General features: G+C 46.3%; 1 long non-coding RNA gene across 1 annotated transcript; it reads right to left on the bottom strand.

Annotated features, from left to right (window-relative positions):
• Positions 1-8612: 8612 nt before the first annotated feature.
• LOC120247504 lies at positions 8613-15491 on the bottom strand. The gene is made up of 3 exons (XR_005532331.1): positions 15223-15491; positions 15054-15124; positions 8613-8797 (listed from the first exon to the last, which is right to left on the bottom strand). It is a non-coding gene; the product is annotated as an uncharacterized LOC120247504 (long non-coding RNA).
• Positions 15492-18844: the final 3353 nt, after the last annotated feature.

Below are 18844 nucleotides of genomic sequence, written 5' to 3' on the forward strand. Positions count from 1 at the left end.
AAAGGCTGCCTATGTGGAGCCTGAGCAGAGTGGGCAAATGCGGAAGTGGAGCCAGAGGGGCATTAATAAATGTCTTGTCCAAGCTCTTTATAGGGGCTTCTTGGAAGACAGCCCCCGCCCCGGGTTTAAAAGGCACAGCTGGGCCCAATAAAAACTAGCTCCTTAGAAGTCACCAGAGCCATCCACTCTAATCCGACATCTGGCCTTCCCCTCCCTCAGTTTCCCAAAGATGTGCCCTGGAGTGCTCATTTGAACCAACTCAGAATGTCAACCTGAGGCCCTTTCATCTTCTCCATGTATATTTTCAGATGTTGGCCCATGTTTCACACTCCATCCCACACCTGCTCACCTAGTCTGATTCCAGGCCTTGTGTCTTCCCTCCCCCACTCCCCATGGGTGCCTGGAATACAAACATGAACTTGGCTGGGGCTCAGGTTTTCTCCTCCTAAGAGAGAACTACTGCTGAACCTTATCACTGCTGCCACTGATCCTGCCAGAACGGGAACATACTTAGCAGGCTGAGCCGTTACTCGTGACTGAAACTGTACTGGGACAGATGTAAATCACTGGCTCCCACCCCCAGCTCTCTCCCCATTCTTCTCTTTATCATGTGAGGCAGTGCCTAGCTAGAAGAGCATGTTGGTACCAAGGCACCACCGCCTACTGCCCAAGAATAATGTCACCTGCAAAACAGCATCCAAGGCAGCTCTGATGAGCCTTGTCTCTTGGTGTTCACACTTGGCACAGTCCCTAGTTAGAAACAAGCCGTGCCAACTGGCCAGCCATGTGAATGAACCACCATAGAAATAGATCCTCCAGCCCCAGTGCAGTCTTCAGATGAGATTGCCATCCCAGCCAATGTCTCATTGGCAGCCTTGGGAGAGATTCAGCTAAACCCTGACCCACAAAACTGTGAAAGATAATAAATGTTTATTGTTGCTTTAAGCTGCTAGGTTTTCTAAGGACAAAGCAAGAACATACACAGTCCTGGGTCCTCTTGTTCACTGCTTGTGAGTGAACACATGGCTTGAAGCCTGGTATGGAGGGAGTAGAATGCTGATAACCCAGCATGTCTGCCACTGCAAATCTTGGATCATTTTGTGGAAGCTACATATAAAATTTCAAAGCCAGAAGACAGCCCCAACCCACCTCCACCCCCTGCCACCTGGTGATTAAAGTCATGCTATTAATCATAGATCCACCGTGATTTAAACAGGGAATTGAGGGACACTTCATAGAAAATCTGTCTGAGAAACCTATGCAACCTCCTCCCTACCACCACCAAAGAAATGGGCCCTCCTGCCCCCAATCAAGTCTTCAGATGAGTGCAGCCCAGCCAACATCTCATTTGCACCTTTAAGAGAGACTCTAGGTCTCTCTTGTAATGCATGTTTTAACCATTTGTCATCTTTTTGATGGCTGAGCATCTGAAGCCTCTATATAAGTGCAGAATTCCTTCCTATATGAGTCTGGGTAGGAGGGACAGCCTGTTTTCTGCCATGGAGACCCTGAGGACCCAGTGCTTCCTTTCCTTAGCCAATCACTAAATCTATTCCTTTCCTCACTGAGGCACATGGCCAAAACACATTTCCCATCTCCCTTGCAGTTAGGTCATATGACTGAATTCTAGGCAGTGGTAGGGGACCACTTCTAGGCCTGGCTGTGAGACCTCCCACACAGCCCCCTCTCCCTCTCTCACTTTCTCCCCCATTTTCTGGATGTTGGTGCCCTGGGTAGCCTCAGAAGCCATATGTTGAAAATGAGAAAGCCTTTTTCAGCCTTAGTCCCTGAAAGGTGACATGGATTAAAGGAATGTCTCCCCCAACTACCTGCTGTGTGTTCCATGAGGTTCTCAGCCAGGATCAATTCCTATTGCTTGTGACTGAGAATCTGGACTTATACACCATCAGTAAAAAGTATCTGCCTATAAAAAATTTATTTTATGGGCAAATTACATGGTTAGGATTGAGTATGGCGATCACTGTAGTGGGTCATAATTCACAGAGCTCTTGTGGGAATTGTTAACAAAACGTCATTGGGTATTAGCTGTGACTTGTGGCTTGGAATTAATTCTGACTTTGAAAAGCCTGTATACAAGGATAACAGGTCATATATCAGATACTCTAGACTGGTTTCCTGGAGAAGGGAAAGGAAGTACAGGTCAGGGAAACAGGGGAAAAATAAAATAAACAATAATAATACTACAGGAAACACATCACATCAACAATGCATCAATCATAGCTCTCAGTGTTTAATGTGCAATTACTCATTTTTTTTTGTCATGACAGGATAATGATGGTAGACATCATTTTTATTCCTAGTGAACAGGGAGGTTAGGCATGCCACATGGCCACTAGGTGGTAGAACCAGGACTTGAGCCTGTCAGCCCTATTTTAAAAAAATTTTTTTAAATTTATGTTTGAGAGAGAGAGACACGCAGAGCATGAGCAGCAGAGGGTCAGAGAGAGAAGGAGACACAGAACCTGAAGCAGGCTCCAGGCTCTGAGCTGTCAGCACACAGCCCCATGAAGGGCTCAAACTCACAAACCATGAGATCTTGACCCGCGCCAAAGTTGGAAACTTAACCGCCTGAGCCAGCCAGCTGCCCCTGAAACTGTCAGCTCTTAACCACAGCTGCTGATGTCGACTAAGAATGGAGGAGGCTGATGAACTCAATGGTCTGTGGCCTTGAAGCATAATTAGGAAAACTGAAAACAACAAAGAAAAGGAAAGAAAAGCTAGTGATACTTGGCAAGGCACTTGGAATAATTTGCCCGAGGCACCTAATTTTCCCTCAGATATCAGGAATCTTTCTTTTATCAGTCATTTAAGGGGAAGGCTTGTCTGTGGGAGATGCCGCCAGTGGCTTGAAGTGCCTCCAGCCCCTCTGACTGCAGCCTGTCCGCTGGGACCCCATTGTTCAAAGCACCCAGGTTGTTGGGCACAAGCCACAAGCAGGTCTGCAAATCATTGATGTTTGTGTACTATGTGCCCAGGAAGCCCGCCTGCAGAGCCCCTGCCTGGCTCATCTCCTCCCAGCGAAATGACTGAAGGGCTGAGGTGGAGTCCTGTGGATCCTCAGATAGATTGTTGGAAGAACCACCAGAGTCATGGCCAAGTTGTACTGGACCCACTGCGGCTGAGAGTGGCTGTAGCTGGTGGGCTGTGCTCGTAACAGAGGCAGCAGAGGGGAGCTGTCTGGGCTTGTTTTATCAGCATCCACGGAAGTTTCCTGAGACCCAGGGCTCTGTGTAGGTGTCTGTTCTCCCATCCCACATCAGCCACTAAAGCTGGGCCACCTGGCCTGGACTTGTCAGCCACAGAACGCAAGGAGTCCCTGCTCTTCACCTATAATAGAGGCACCTGGCGCTCTACACAGGGGCTCTGGAAGGGTCAACGCTCTCTGGGTTCCAAGGTTTGTGAGCTAAAGGTGAGCTGTTGCTTCTGCTGGGGCTCTCTGGTTCCATATGACTGTGTCACTCACAGATTGCAATGGAGAGCAGCTAATGAGGGGGCCCCCATGCCCCGCCCGTCACCTGCCCGCCACCTCCTCGATTTTCCTTTTGTAGTGTGCCATGCTCTGCAAGTGGAGACCAAGCCCCATCAACTTGGCCGAGGCCCAGAGCTCTTGGATTGGAAGAATCCAGCATCCTTTGTCTAGTACTGTGCGGTCACTCCCCACCCCTGCCCCCCACGGCCCGAGTCTGCTGCGGGACCAGGTACTCGGAACTAGAGCATCCCGCAGCGTCAGAGGCCAGGCTCTGCAGTCAGACTGCGAGGAAGAGCCTCCTGGCTTCACCACTTCCAGTGGTGTCATCTCTGTTTAGGATCTCTGTGCTTGGGTTCCCTTCCAATGTAACACCTGTCACTGCTTTATAAGTGATCGTGGGCATTAAATGAGCAATGGGTGGAACGTCCTTGACACATGGCAAATGGTACATACGAGGTTGAATGCTCAATGTTATTATGATCACAGCTGCCTTTGTGGGTAGTGTGAGTGCAAGAGTAAATTAATAATAATAATAACACAAATATTCATAGCAACAACTGCCTCACGCTTTGTGCTCTGCTTCTCTCTGCAGCCCCGCCTCCTCCTGATTAACTCCTCATTCTCAGGTGTTGTTTCCTAGGCTGGATCAGGGCTCCTGCTCTGTCCCTTTAGTGCCCCCTGTTTATTTGTGATGTGACACCTGCCAGTCTACAACGTTACTATTTCTTCCTCCTTCTAAGCAAGCTTCTAGGGTCGGGCCACCAAGCTTCTCCAGGTCATATCCCCCTATCTAGCACGTCCAGATGCACAGGGACATGGAAGAAATTTTCTAGCCCCAGCTGCAAGGTGAACCTCCATCATTACCATGGTTTCCAGAAGGAACTCTATGAACATCCGTAAAGAAGGGCCAGGGACTGGAAGGGTCTCTGAATCACCAGGCTTCCTGTTCAAGGTCACAGCCCAACTAGAAGCAGAGGCTTTGTGGACAAACTCCTAAATGGCAGTGAGAGCTTGAGGCCATTCACTCACCCAGTGCCCTTCCCTGGCTCTAGTCATTTAAAACAAAAAAGAAAAGCCAGTCCTCAGTGAAGGTTTCATGAGATAAGTGTATTTCAGAAATAACTGGGGTTGGCGTGGGGGCAGCTGGGTCTGATAAATAAAAATACCCTTTGAGTCTCATTCAGTCCTCACCGTAAGCCTCCGGGTCCCACAGAACAGAAAAGACGCCCCAGCTTGGCTCTGAGCAGCTCCTATCTTAATTCATTTACTGCAAACAGTCTCCATTAATGCAAACGGCAAGCCATTGACACTATAAATAACTTAAGCTGAGTCCTGCTGACAGCGGGAAGTCTGACACATGAAATATCGCACTGTTCCCAGCTCTGAATGAGACAGTGACATACACATTATCTTCACAAAGATAAAGACAGGGCCACAGGAGCCTAGCACAGCCCCTGGCAAGGTGGCATCCTTCTGCACCAGACCCATGGGGGGAACTTGAAAAACTAGGGTGGGAGGCAGAGTAATGCCCCTCAAAGATATTCACATCCCAATCCCTGAAACCTGTGAATATGGTCCCTTACATGACAATAGGGACTTCGCAGGTGTGATCAAGTTAAAGACTTTGAGATGGAGAGGTTTTCCTGGACTGTCTGGGTGTGTCCAGTGACATCACGGCGTCACAGGGGTCCTTAAACGCGAAAGAGGGAGGCATGGAGTCCAAATCAGAGGAGATTCAAGGACAGAAGCACAGTTGCAGAGACAGAGAAAATTTCAAAAATGCTCCGCCGCTAGCTTTGAAGATGGAGGAAGGGACCACAAAGCAAGGAATGCAGGTGGCCTGTAGAAGCCGGAAGAACCAAGGGGGATGTATTTTCTCCTACAGCCTGTGGAAGGGACACTGGCCTGCCCACCCCTTGATTCAGTCCAGAGAAACTGATTTCTGACTCCTGACCTCCAGAACTGTCAGATGATAAATCTGTGTTATTTAAGCCACTAAGTTTGTGGCAATTTGTCAGAGCAGGCATAGAAAACTAATACTGTACACGATTGCTCTGAAATGCTCTAATTAAAACCCTTTCCTCATCATCCATCTCTTTTTTGCTCCCTTTGCTTCTGGAGCAGGAGTGCAGGTCGGGGGGGGAAGGTTTGGGAGGGGGTGAAGGTAACCTCTGTGTTTCCCTCCCTCCCACCCATCTGCGGGGAAGTTGTCCTGCTTGGCAAAACTATCAACAACCATTTTTGGGGGGCGGGGGGTGGGGGAAGAAGGGAGTGTCCTTATTTTTTAAACTCTCACATTTAAACATACTTCTGCATGCCTACTGTCCCCCATCCTCTATGTAGCACCTCCTAGTGGCCCTTCAGATTGGCGAGACCCAAGCTTTTCACCTCTTATATCCAAGCCACCACCCTTTTTCAAAAGTGGAAGATGGTGACGTTTGTCAGTCACACTGGGGTACAGTCTTATAGACCGCCTGGGCTGGTGGTTGGTTCAGTGATGCTGGCATCCAGCACCCCCAGAAGTACTTCTCAAACTTTAATATTGCCAACAGCTCTGCGGATCTTGTGAAGACACAGATTTGATTCCATGGGTCTGGGCTGGTGCTGAGATCCTAATTTTCTAACAAGGTTCCGTGGAGACGCAGCCTGCTGGTCCTGGACCACACTGAGCAGCAAGGACAGAAGGAGAAGATGGTCAGCATCTGAACTCACCTGGGGGTACAGCTTTAATAGACTCTTACTGCTCAAAGTGTGGTTCCAAGGACGCAGCACTGAGAGTTTGTTGGAAATGCTTTCTCTCCGAATCCTTCCTTTCAGACCTACTGATTCAGAACCTGCATTTTCCCTAGATCCTTAGGTGATGTCTATGCACACTGAAGTTGGGGAAGCACTGCCTTAGAGCAGGAAGCACCTGGAGAGCTCATTAAAAGACAGACTACCGCACCCTCAGACTTTATGATTCGTGAGACACTATGGATGGAGCCTGAGAACATGCATTTCTGGCAAGTTCCCAGGCGCTGCTGATGCAGCTGGTCCTGAGACCCACAGTGAGAACCACTGCCTGTGAGTAAGCCCACACTCAAGACTGGGGGCCACCATACACAGCTGGAAGATCTAAAATGGACCCCAGGGACATACTTGCTCCAGTTTTGGATTCAGAGGCCTGCCCATTTTATTTAATGATGAGTTTTTGGTGTGTGACACATGAGATATATATGGCTTTGCATAAGAGTATCTTTTGTGTGCTGACGAGATGACTGGTGTCTGGGGGCTTCTGGATGGGGACTGGTGACCAGAAAGACCAAGGCATGGTTAGAGTTTGGAGTCTTTCAGTCTCATTCCCCAGCCTTCAGGAGTGGAATAAGGCTGGAAGTTGAGTTCAATCACCAAAGGCCAATGGTTTGATCAATGAAACCTCCACAAGACCCCCTCATTAGTGGGGAGCTTGCAGGTTGGTGAGTGCAATCATGTGCTGGGAATGTGGTGCATCCCAACCTTCATGTGAACAGAAGCCCCTCTGCTGGACCTTAACCAGACCCCACCCTATGTATCTCTTCATCTGGCTGTTCATTTTTATTCTTTTTAATAAACCAGTAATAGTATGTAAGACATTTTCATGTGTTTTCTAGGCTGATCTAGCAAGTTATTGAATCTAAGGAGGGGATCATGGGAACTCCATATTACAGCCAGTTGGTCAGAAGTACAGTTGGCAACTTGGGACTTGCAACTGGTGTCTGAAGTGGGGACAGTCTTGTGGGACTGAGCCCTTAACCTGCGGCATCTGCACTCGGTGCAGGTCATTAGTGTCAGCATTGAATGGAATTGCTGGTGTCCAGAGACCTGGAGAATTTGTTGGTGTTAGGGGAAACAACACCCACTAGGTGTCCAAAGTGCTATATTAAAACACCTTATCGTGGTTTCCTATAAATACATGCATTTTCATTTTGTACGATTTTTAGAAAATGAAACAGTGGATGCTAGCAGCATCTTCACAGGCAACTATGTGACCCTGACAAGGGATTCCATACTTCCCGGCTTCCATTTCCTCATCAAGAAAATGAGGGGGTCGAGTGGAGATCACCAAATTCTAAAGAGCTTTGTTTCAGTATCTCAGGTGAAGGCAGACATTTAAAATGACTGACTCTTGCCTTTTTTCATCCTGTGTTGGTGATATCCCTGATTTATTTAAGTCAGAAATACAAGCGTCAACTCCAAAATGGTGCAATGGGCTAAAAAAAAAAGACCCCGTTTCCTCCAAATTTCGTGTATTGTAAAAACAATGTTTTCAAAAGTGAAGACAATTTAAGAGATCAAAATCCTCATTCCACTTTAACACACAGCTGTTTTCATTTTGCCATACTCCCTTCATGTGCATGGACGATCTTAGAGTACATCTACATTCGTATTCTGCTTGTTCGCTTAATGTTTGATCATAAAAGCGCCGCTAGCAATATATAAATAAATTAGCTTTGCTTCGAAGTTACTACCATTGACATTTAACTTTGTTTGGCTAATGTGATAGGTGTAATTGGTATCTCATTGACATTCTAGGTTGTAATTTTGTATTGCTAAGGGTGTTGACCAATTTTCCATGTTTGTGTCTGCAATAATTTTTTTTTTTTTTTTTTTTTTTACTTTCCTTATGTATGAGTTCTGTTCGAGTTTAAATGAGGAAACTACTAGAAAGCACCCTGCATAAGGCCCGGCAGCCAAGAACCATCACAACAAATACGAGTTTGCCATCCCTCTGAGCCTCCTCTTCTCTGGAAGTGGTAGGGCGGAGGGGAGGTTGAACAAGACTTTGCGATGAGGGTCTAGCACAGCGCCTGGCGTGTAGAAAGGATGGCTCTTCTAGTGTTCTCTGCCCATCTGTCAGGGCTGGTGGTGTTCTAAATTTATTATCCACATCAACAGCGAGGATTCCATGAACATGTTTGGGGGGAAAAGGAAGTCTTTTTCACTCGAGGGAAGTAAACAAGCTGGGTTTTCCTCATTTGCACGATGGGGATGATATAACTACTCGCTGAGCTGTGAGAATGAAATGGGCTGATGCAGGTAAAACACTTGGCCCTGCGCCTGGCATGTAGGAGACATTCAGCCAATATTAGCTTTGTTACATGCTCTGTCACATTTGCACCCAGAGTGACTATTATTTTAATTTTAATAATCTTTGCCGGATTGCTTTCTAAAAATCGAGAGTGGATATCCTTTAGATTCAGAAGGATATTCTGAATTTTGAATTGAAACACTTATTTGCATTTTAAAAGTTTCAAGCGACAGGTCGTACTGAGTCTCTTCCCACAGCTCCTGTTGAAGAAACAAGGAGAAAACATTGTTAAAATGAAGCATTTGGATAGAGCCAAGGAGGAAAGAAAGCGTCTTCTAAAAATTCAGGAAGAAATTGGGAAGAAAGCATCTTTGAAAAATTCCTATTTGTTGATGGCAAACATTGCTTTTTTTTATGCCCTTGTGATTGCATCAATAGGCTCTTTTGAGGGAATTCCATTCAACATTATAAAAAGGTTTACCAGGAACTTGGATTAGCCAAGAACAACTTCAGATTGAAGCCATACATATATATTTTTTCATGTGTGTGTGAAAGTAAGGAACTCTACAGAGGAGACTTCTCATTTCTTACAACACAGCAAGTCAATAATTACACCTGGTGCCTCTAAAGTGCTTTATCATCTGGAAAGCATGTTCTCAGACGTTTTCTAGTTTGATTCTTACAGTGATCCAGCAGGAAGGCATCGCCGGTTCTACAACTCCTAATTTGGAGACGAAGACACGGACCCACGAAGAAGTTCTGACATGGAGCTCCCACAGCTACCAGCGGAGCCGGGTCTGCCTGGAGACCCCCTGGCTTTCCATCTGGGCTTCTGCTCCTCAGCCCGTCACAACTGGATCCACTAAACCCCACTGGTCTTGGTCAAACACACCCAAATCAACGCAGATGCGGAAAGAACATTTCTGAATTTCTAAATGTATTCCCCAACCCGTTTCTCAAAGACAGGCTTTGCCAGCAAAGACAAGAACGAGCTGACCGCCATCAAGGACAGTGAGATGGGTGTGTTAGCAACAGCTGGCCGGGTGCCGCCCGGAGCTCCCGCCAGGATCCATTTGGCTAATGTCACAATGCACACGCCTCAGTTCTCAGGGGATTGGGGCTCTCTGAAGCAAACACAGGGTGTGCTGGTGAAAGATGCGGACACAGCAAAGGAGCAGTACACAAATCCATGCCCTGAGGGGGACTTCCTGTAAGTAAGGACTTGCATGGGCTCCTCCTTGCCACCCTTGTGAAGCTCGCAGAAAGGGCCTAGGAAAGGCACCTTGTTGATACTGAGGAAGGACATGTTAACGCCCCACACTCTCTCCCTCAGTAGATGGTGTTTAGGAACATTCTCTTGGCCACATGACCTAGAGTAACCCTGTGAAACCAGCACCGAAGGCTCCAGATGATATGATAAGATTACTGACAAATGTGGACTGTTTCAAGCAAGGGTAGGCAAATAGCCTTCTTAGATACAGACGGTAAATACTGATAACCACACACTCAGAGGTGTTTTCTGTCCCAGGCGGAGCTCACTCCTTGCCTGGAAGGACATCGCTGGTCCCTTTCCGGTGTTGCTGCCATTTTTCTCCTACCGTGTGCCCTGGGGGTTCTGCAGCAGGGTCAGGAGGCCTGGGGGGCGGGGGGGGGGGGGGGGGTCCCAGCATGTGGTCTCGGTCAAGGCTGCTTGCATTCTAAACTCTGCTGCCTTTGCAGTAAATGGAGATAACAGTGTTTATTCTCCTTATGCAGTTCAGAGGTACAAAGGTGATCGCAAGCATGAGTGAGCACTGACAGTTTGAAAGAACATTTTTCTCCTGGAAACCTTTTCAATTATGTTTTTAGATTATCAGGGTACAGCATGCTGATTATAGTAGGCCAACAGTTCCAAGATATATGCAGAGAGCTCACCATTACTAACTTCCTGTCCTGCCCTCCTGACGCGTCCAAAGTTGACCCATCTCTAAATATTGCTGCTCCTGAAGCCATAGGCAGGCAAATATACATGTATGCTGAAGTTGTTTATTTGGTTTTACTGAAGTGGAATGATACAAACATATGGCTCTGTAACATACTTTTCCATTTGATGATATGTCAAAGACATTCCTACAACTCTGCAGATATAAACTTAATTTGGTCTTTGTTTCTTTTAATTCCTTATGAATACACACACACATGTGTGTGTGTGTGTGTGAATTGTATATGGAATCATTGTTTTAAAAAATCTTTTCCTCAAGAAAAAAAAGTTACAGAGAGGGAGGCAAACCATAAGAGACTCTTTAATACAGAGAACAATCTGAGGGCTGATGAGGGTGAGGGAGAGAGGAAAACGGGTGATGGGCATGGAGGAGGGCACTTGATGGGAAGAGCACTGAGTGTTGTATGAAAGCAATGAATCATGGGAATCTACTCCCAAAGCCAAGAGCACACTGTATGTTAGCTAACTTGACAATAAATTATATTAAAAACAAATCGCTTCCTCTCCCCCACAACTTCTAATGACATTACCCCTTGCCTATATATCCTTCATACATTCCTCCATGTTCATATAATCATAAAATATTTACACCCATATACATTCCCATCAGGATTTTTTCACTAGGTTTCAAAACTGGATTGTACGCATACTTTCCTTATTCCACTCAATAAAACCTCATGCAAATACTTACCATTTAAATGGTTTGGTATGTGATATCATTTGGGGGAGGCAGTTTTGTGCTGGTAAATATTTAACAGTGAACCTTAACAGGGAAAGCCTGAATGGTAGTGTTTGCTGATATCTGTGCCAATTTAAGTTATCAGTAAATCATTTCACAGTAAAATCACTTCATGACGAACTAAATGATAAATTAAATCATTAGTTGTTAGAGTAAAACGAAAACACAGGGAGTTGAATGCAAAATCCACGTCAAGTGTGAAGGCAAACACACGGCATCTAGGAAATTTCCAGCTTGCAGTTGTGGTTGCTTTGGGCTGTGCACAAGACTCCCAGAACACGGGCTCATTCTCCACTGCCTCAAAATTCCTTATGTGGAAAAACACGAGAGGCCTGGGGAGACCCTCCCCAGAGCAGCCACTGACCAATGACCGGTGGTTGGAGGGGAGAAATATCCCAGCCCTCACGCCTCATCAAGATGATTCTGGGTCGTTTGCTTCCCAGGACAAAGCGTCAGAGGCTGATTGCAGCAGCTGGCTCAAGAAATGCACCTCACTGTCTAATGCCACCTGCTCCCGCCCTCCACCATCCCCAACCTGAGGGGAGATAGTGGAGCAAGGACGTTGCCAAGACACCAAGAAAAAAATCTGTAGAAACTATGAGAATCAGAAGGGAAGATTACTCATGCAGCCCAATACAGAAGTAAAGTGGAACTGAGACACCAAAATCACTAATATCAGTGAAAGAATTTGGTGATATACCATATAATAAACTTGAACTACTAGAAGAATGAAATATAAAAGCCAGACAGAAAATCCCCAAAACATATAAAATATAAGTGCCAATTTTTATTTTTTTAAGTTTACGTATTGACTTTGAGAGAGAGTAAGCGTGGGCAGCGGAGGGGCCTGCGGTACCTTGTTACAGAAGTCCTAGGAAACAAACACAGATGCCAAGGCTGAGCCCCTTCTAATGAGTGGAAGGGTCACTCCTCCCTTCGTGCCCTTAGTGATGTTCCTGACGTTGTTATCTATTATTGGCCAAGTCGTGCTTTATGGATCATTATCTGTTTCCACGTCCATCTTCCCCTCTAAATTGGGCTTCTATGGGGACTAACTATGCCTTAATTATTTCTGTATTTCCAGAGCAGGGGAAAGTGGCCACCACATGGCTGGTGCTCACTAAATGTGGACTCTATGTGCTGATTAATCAATCAGTCATCTGTTTATTTATCTCTCTATCCTCAGCACAGGAGGAGCCTGGTAAAAATGTCAGGGCTGTAGAGGGGTGTCATCACACCAGTCAGCACTCACTGATGTGCTGCTGGCACTTAGGCCGTGGCTCCAAACTTTCTACTTCCTGCCAGTTGTCCCTGTCCCCCAGGACAAACTAGCCACATTTACCTCCTTCTTCTGTCTTTTGCAGCTTGTTGAACTCAAGTTCCTGCCCAGTCTTCTCAACTTTGCCTGTATAACCCTTTCTTGCTCTAAACACCCTCCCGTCGCCCGTTCCTTCCCTGTGACCCCGTTCTCTTCATTGACCACGGTTTCCAGGTCTATGCAGATAATTTCCAGACTCAGCTCTCCAACACCAACTTAAATCTCTACTTGTTTATCCTGGAAGTGCTAAAACAAACCTGTTCAACTCGATCTCATAATTTTCTCTGTCAACCTGCTCCTCCCCTTATGATTCCTACCTTAGGAATTGGCTCCAGGAGCTACACAGCTGTTGACACCCAGAAGCCCAAGAGTCATCCTTTGTTTCTCTTTCTCCCTCACCTCCCACACATTACTCATTACCAAGCCTTGAGCAGTCAACCTCTTCAATATCCTTAGAATCAATCGACTTTTCTCCTTCTCTTCCTACGCCTCCACCACTACCACCGCCAAGTGTAAGCTACTGTGCACAATCACCTGGGCTCTATTAGTCACCTCCTAACTGGTCTTCTTGCCTCCAGTCTTGCTCATCTTCCATCCCTTCTTCAGGTTTTACCGAGAGTAATTTAGAAATAAAAACCCACCTCAATCTGATCACATCACATTAAAACTACAGGAGCCCCAAGTATTGAAGTGGAACTCCTTTGTGGTTTGCAACATCCTTTTGAAGTCTGGCACCTGCTTCCAGATTCTCTGGTGTCTTCTGCTCCCACTATATTAAGATTTCTGTTTGTTCTTCAAACCTCCTTTCTCTCTCTCTCTTTCTCTCTCTCTCACCTCCTAAACTTTACACTTACTGTTCCTTTGGTGTGGACCATTCCTCTCCCCAATTCCTGAGCTGTCTGACCCCAGCTCAGTCCTCCAGGCTCAGTTTATGAGTCCCATTTCCTTAGAGATGCTTTTCCTAATTGTTTATACCACTTAATCTTCTCTCACTGTGCAATTCCTTTGCAATTTTCCCTTCCTCTTCCTCACACATATCACACTGGTAATTATTAGTTGAAATATCTGTGTTTCTTCCTAGATTGCAACTTTCTGTAAGGATAGGGACCACTGCGTCTCTAGAGTTTAGCATAGCCCCCACCCCCCACATAATAGACATTCAATAAATATTTGTCTAACAACTGAAGAATGAATGAATGAGTCTCCAGGGCACAAAGCAGACCCTCAATAAGAATTGGTTGAATTAATGAATGTAAGTACGTTTTTATATATTTCATTTGCAGTCACCTACTCCAAATCTTTATCATCTCAAAATTGGATTTTTAAAATGTTACCCTTACTGGTGCCTCTGATTCAGATTACACAGCATAACATGTGCAGACCCGCTGTCAAGAAACACATCTTCCATCAGGTAACATGCAAGAAGAAAGTTAAAGGGGCCTTGGGTGGCTCAGTCATTTAAGGGTTCAACTCTTGGTTTTGGCTCAGGTCATGACCTCACAGTGTTGTGGGTTCGAGCCCTGCATCAGGCTCTCTGCTGGCAGCATGGAGACTGCTTGGGATTCTCTTTCCTTGTCTCTCTGTTCCTTCCCCATTTGTGCTGTCTCTGTCTCTCTCAGAATAAACAAATAAACTTAAATTTTTTTAATTAAAATAATTTTTAAAAAAGACAGTTGATTCACAGCTCCCCAATAAATTCAGAGCAAAGCCTGACTCCAAGGCTATGTCAAGTCCTACAGCATGGTTGGGGTAGATTCTTCAGATGCTTGTGTACTAGTTACGGAGTGCGCTAATACACTTCTGTGGGCTAGTATGGTGTCTAACCAGCCTTGTTTGGTGAACTGCCTCCCTGAACCCAAACACCCTATTTGCAAATGAATGGAAACCCAGCCTGTGATTAAGTTGAGGGCTGCTTAGTTTGAACTGCATTGGCTGTCCCTGGAGGTCACCAGTGACACGTTCCCAAGCAGTCAGCAAAGAAGGGCAGGCGGGCTTTCAATAATCCTAAATTACTGACAGTGCTTGGGAGGGCTTGAAAGAGTAAGATGGTATGTTTGGCACATACTTGAAGGGCTAACTCTTATGAAGCTTTCAAACTTGAAGTGAGATGACTATGCATTTGATACATTTTTAAAAGTTAGAAAGCACACGGTCCTCAGGCTTAGGAATACCTGGATCTGGTCCTTCTTGACTTGCAAGATACTGTCTCTGTAGTCCATGTGGTGTTAAGTTGCTGACTCAGCTTATCGAGGTGGAAGAGGCCTGGCCAGGGGTTCTCTTCAGCCCTGGGTGTAAGGTTGGCTTGGGTGCAGACCACGGTCTGTGTACCAGTCTGGATACTTCCTCTGCCAGGATGAGCCCAGCCGGCAGCACACAGGTGAGATCCAAGCAAATGGTAAAGCTGCAGACTTTATCTTTAGCATCTAAGTCTTCGTTTTCTTTCCCTCTTACCTTGAGGCACCAACCACCCATGCTTACCTCCAGCCCTTTCTCTAGCAAAGGAGGAAGTCACCTGACGCAGTCCTGGACATCCAAGAGGCAGGGTAGTGCTGTGCATAAAGGAGAGTGCTGCAGTCGGTGGACCCCGGACTGAGTTTCATCTCAGCTCTACCATTTCATTCGCTGTGACTTTGGGCAGTTGATTTACCTTCTCTAGCCTCGGTGTCCTCATCTGTACAGCGCAGATCCTATTTGCTTGCGTCGCTATTTTGAGGATTAAATGCAATGATCCAGGAAAGCGTCTGTCCGGGAGGTAGTGCGTGTCTGTTCGGTATCTTCAGCTTGGTCACTAATTCTGCTGTAGGAGGGGGGCACTGCTGTTGCCGGAGCCGCGGGTGAGGTGTAGGGATGTTCAGAGAGTGCTCTTCTCTATGCTTAGCCAGTAGGGCCCCCCTCTATTACCGAAGACCTGCTCCCGGGAGTCCTGGGACCTATGAGGCAGACGCATGACTGGTTTTTCCAGGGATACACTGGGTACAGAGCCACACCCCCACCCCAGCACTGTCCTAGGATGGATCTCCCTGACCCATTGTCTGTTGAAGGCTGCCTTCTCCATCAGTCATCCTGCTACTTCCTCCCTGTATCCTCAAATGTTGGATGTTTTAAATTCAAAATTCATCTTCACTAGGCTTTGTGCTATGACCCGTGGTCTGTGGCCTAAGTACTATTGTGACTATGCTAGTAACCCCAGCCCAAGCCGCCCCCCCCCCCCCCACACATGACCAGGGTTTCCATCACCTTGGGCCTGGGAAGATAAATGCTTCAAGGTGCTCTAAGTTGGCAGGGCAGACAGCACAGTCAAAGAATCTGGCCACAAATGCCCACAGTCAATGGGAGAGGTTCTGGAAGCTTCACCGCAGAGCCAGAGCTGGGCATTCAGAATCTGAAACTACTCGCATCATAAAAAGGGTAAGGAATGTTGGAGATATTGTGGAGATGACTTAATTCTGCTCTGTGGTGAACTCTCAGAGTTGCTTGTAAGATATTCCTGCCCATGGCACCGTGGGGGCCTCTCCTGGCACATGACACCAGGCAACAGATGTCTGACTGGGCTTCATCTCCTCCCCTACATTGGACCAGTGCTGGAAGTCACACTCAGGTTTATTATTAATAGTAATAACATACATTGTTTCCATTTACTGAGCACCAGCTACGTGTGGGGAACTGTGTTAAGCATATTCATTAAATCTTGTTTAATCCTCTCGACAAACCAGTAACTTAGCTACTATTATTACCTCCATTTTACAGATGAGGAAATGGGGGTTAAGAGAGCTTAGGTAGCTTAAAGTTAATTAAGGTCACCAAACTAGCCACCTACAGGTTACAGGCTGACCCATGGCAAGCCCAAGCTTGGGATCACTGCATATGCTGCTTTCTGACCACTATACCAGTTGCTGGTTGCTGGTGATTTTGCAACAGAGCAGAAACTTTTGGACCTCAGACACCTCCCTGAGATGCTCATTCCTGCTGTTCTGCATGTTCCTCCCTGCGTGACTCGTTTTGGTTACAGTCTCCACTCTGCTCTACTGGTCACTGGGGACAGGTCCTGACCCACCCTTGTCCTGGTGTTTATTCGCCTCCAACGCCCTTGCGCCAGTGCTCACATGCTCAGTGTTTGCCCATTTGTGCTTCTGGTACCTGTTCCAGCTGCATCTCTGATCTTCTCTAGACTCCTGGTCAACCCAAACTGTCCTCTTCCCTCTCCATCATCCCTGAGAGCCCTGATCACGATGGCCCCATTCCCTCCCAGAGTGTCATCTCTCTCCCAGCCCAGGCCTCTCTGCCCCTACACCTGCCCCCCCCCCCCCCAGACAGGCCCATGGAGAGAGAGTGGGGGACATGGGACCCAGTCTATAGTCTTCATCTATCCTTTTGTCTTTTGTTTAATTATGAGAGAGCATATTTTAATGGGGAGCATGGGGACCATCTTGTTTGATCACAAACACACAAGAAAAATCATAAATACTTGTAGCAGGACAATTCCATATTTCTTAGTACAGCCAACACTTTTATAAATTGAATTTCTACCTGATTACCACCTAGTGCAATGAAAGGTTCTTGAGTAAAAGAGCATTTTAGTCTTGTTAGATTAGTTTTCATTTTAATTTGTATGCCACCCTAATCTCTACCTTCTACAACCTCATGCTTCCTGAATACATATTGATGAGCCATATTTATTCAGCCACAGCTAAAACCAACTAGGTCTTGCTGGTCGGCACTAACATCTCTGTGCCTTGTTGGGGAATCTTTCCAGAAAGCGTTCATGGCCCTGAAGGCGAGTCAGAGGAAAAGGATTCCTCCCCCTTCTCTATGACCTAGGAAAAATGTACAGGAGTGAAAGTGGAATAGGAAGGACCGTGCACCCATGCAACACATGGACAGGAAGTATTTTGTGGGTGATTCCAGCCCATGCTTCTACCTTTATGAGAAGAAACACTTTTTGAAGCTATATTATCATTGCTGTTGACTATTTAGTCAGGTTTGAATTCCTTAATGTCATGTGTTTGTGTAGATTTTCCCTTAAGAAACAACAGCTGCCATCCAGTTCAGTATTTTATTTCTGGATGAGGAACCAGCCTGCAGGGATGGCCACTGCTTGGTGCAGAGGGAAATTAACCAACTACCAACTCATTCCTGAGGATATAGACCAACGCTGGCCAGGCTTGCCCTCTGATGAGGGGATGCTGAATTTGTTGCAATCCCTGCAAGAGAGGGGGTTCTGCCTTAGTGATGTCCTGGGAAATATACACCCCTGAGAAGTGAGGGAGGTGAAAGGGACCTAAACTAGAGGCAGAGAACCAAGGAGAGGCTCAAGTGACTCACTTCACTTAACATCTGTCTAATCAGGCCTCAGGCAGGTTTCCAAGGGGCTTACATGCCTAGCGTTAAGGTATGCTTCACTCAGCTCACGTTTTTGATGTTGATAGTTAGTGATACACTGATCTTTTAGTCATCCTTTATCCTGAGTAGTGGACTTCTGAGAAAATAAAAGATTACAGATGTGTGAGAGAGAAACTGAACATCATCTTCAAACATCTATGTATTATTTTCCAGCTCCGGTCAAATTTCTAAACTAGAAGGGAGGCAGATGGCTTCCTGAAAATAAAAATAGATGTTATCCCCCAAAGTTTTGCAGCCTGTTTGAGGGGAAGTAGCTGAATCTAGTATTTGAAAGATTCTCTCTGAAGATACACATGTGGTTTTTATGTCACATATTGCAGTGAGACAGACAACTAGACATCTGTGAAGATGAGTGGTAGGAAGGCACAGATGTTGCAGAGAACAGACTCCTTCCTAGGCTGGAGTTTATTTCCATCTCCCTGGTGGACCCCTGGAGGAATAACTAGATTGCGGGAAAGATCGAGAAAGCTGGACCCAGAGAAGTTTTGGTTTGAATCTTGGTGTAGCAATGGCGTGGCCTTTAGTGGTTTGCTTTCTGTCGCTGAGCCTCAGTGTCTTCACTGGTAAAATGGGCTGTTGTGAAGATTTAATGAAATCACAGGTATTAGCCATCTCCTGCTGTGTAACAAATTACCCCCAGACTTAGTAACTTAAAACAACATCATGTATTACCTCAGTGTCTGCAGATCAGAGGTCATGGCCTCACTGGGTCCTCTAGCTGAGGGTCTCATAAGACAACAATCCAGATGTCAGCCAGGCTGCAGTCTTCTCGAGGCTCAACGGAGGAAGGATTTGCCTCCACGCCCACTCATGTGACTGTTGGCCAGCTTCCGTTTCTCACGGGCCTTTGGACTGAGGCCTCTGGTCCT

The sequence above is a fragment of the Hyaena hyaena genome, unplaced genomic scaffold (assembly GCF_003009895.1).
Source record: "Hyaena hyaena isolate Hyena2069 unplaced genomic scaffold, ASM300989v1 scaffold_11, whole genome shotgun sequence".
Lineage (NCBI taxonomy): Eukaryota > Metazoa > Chordata > Mammalia > Carnivora > Hyaenidae > Hyaena > Hyaena hyaena.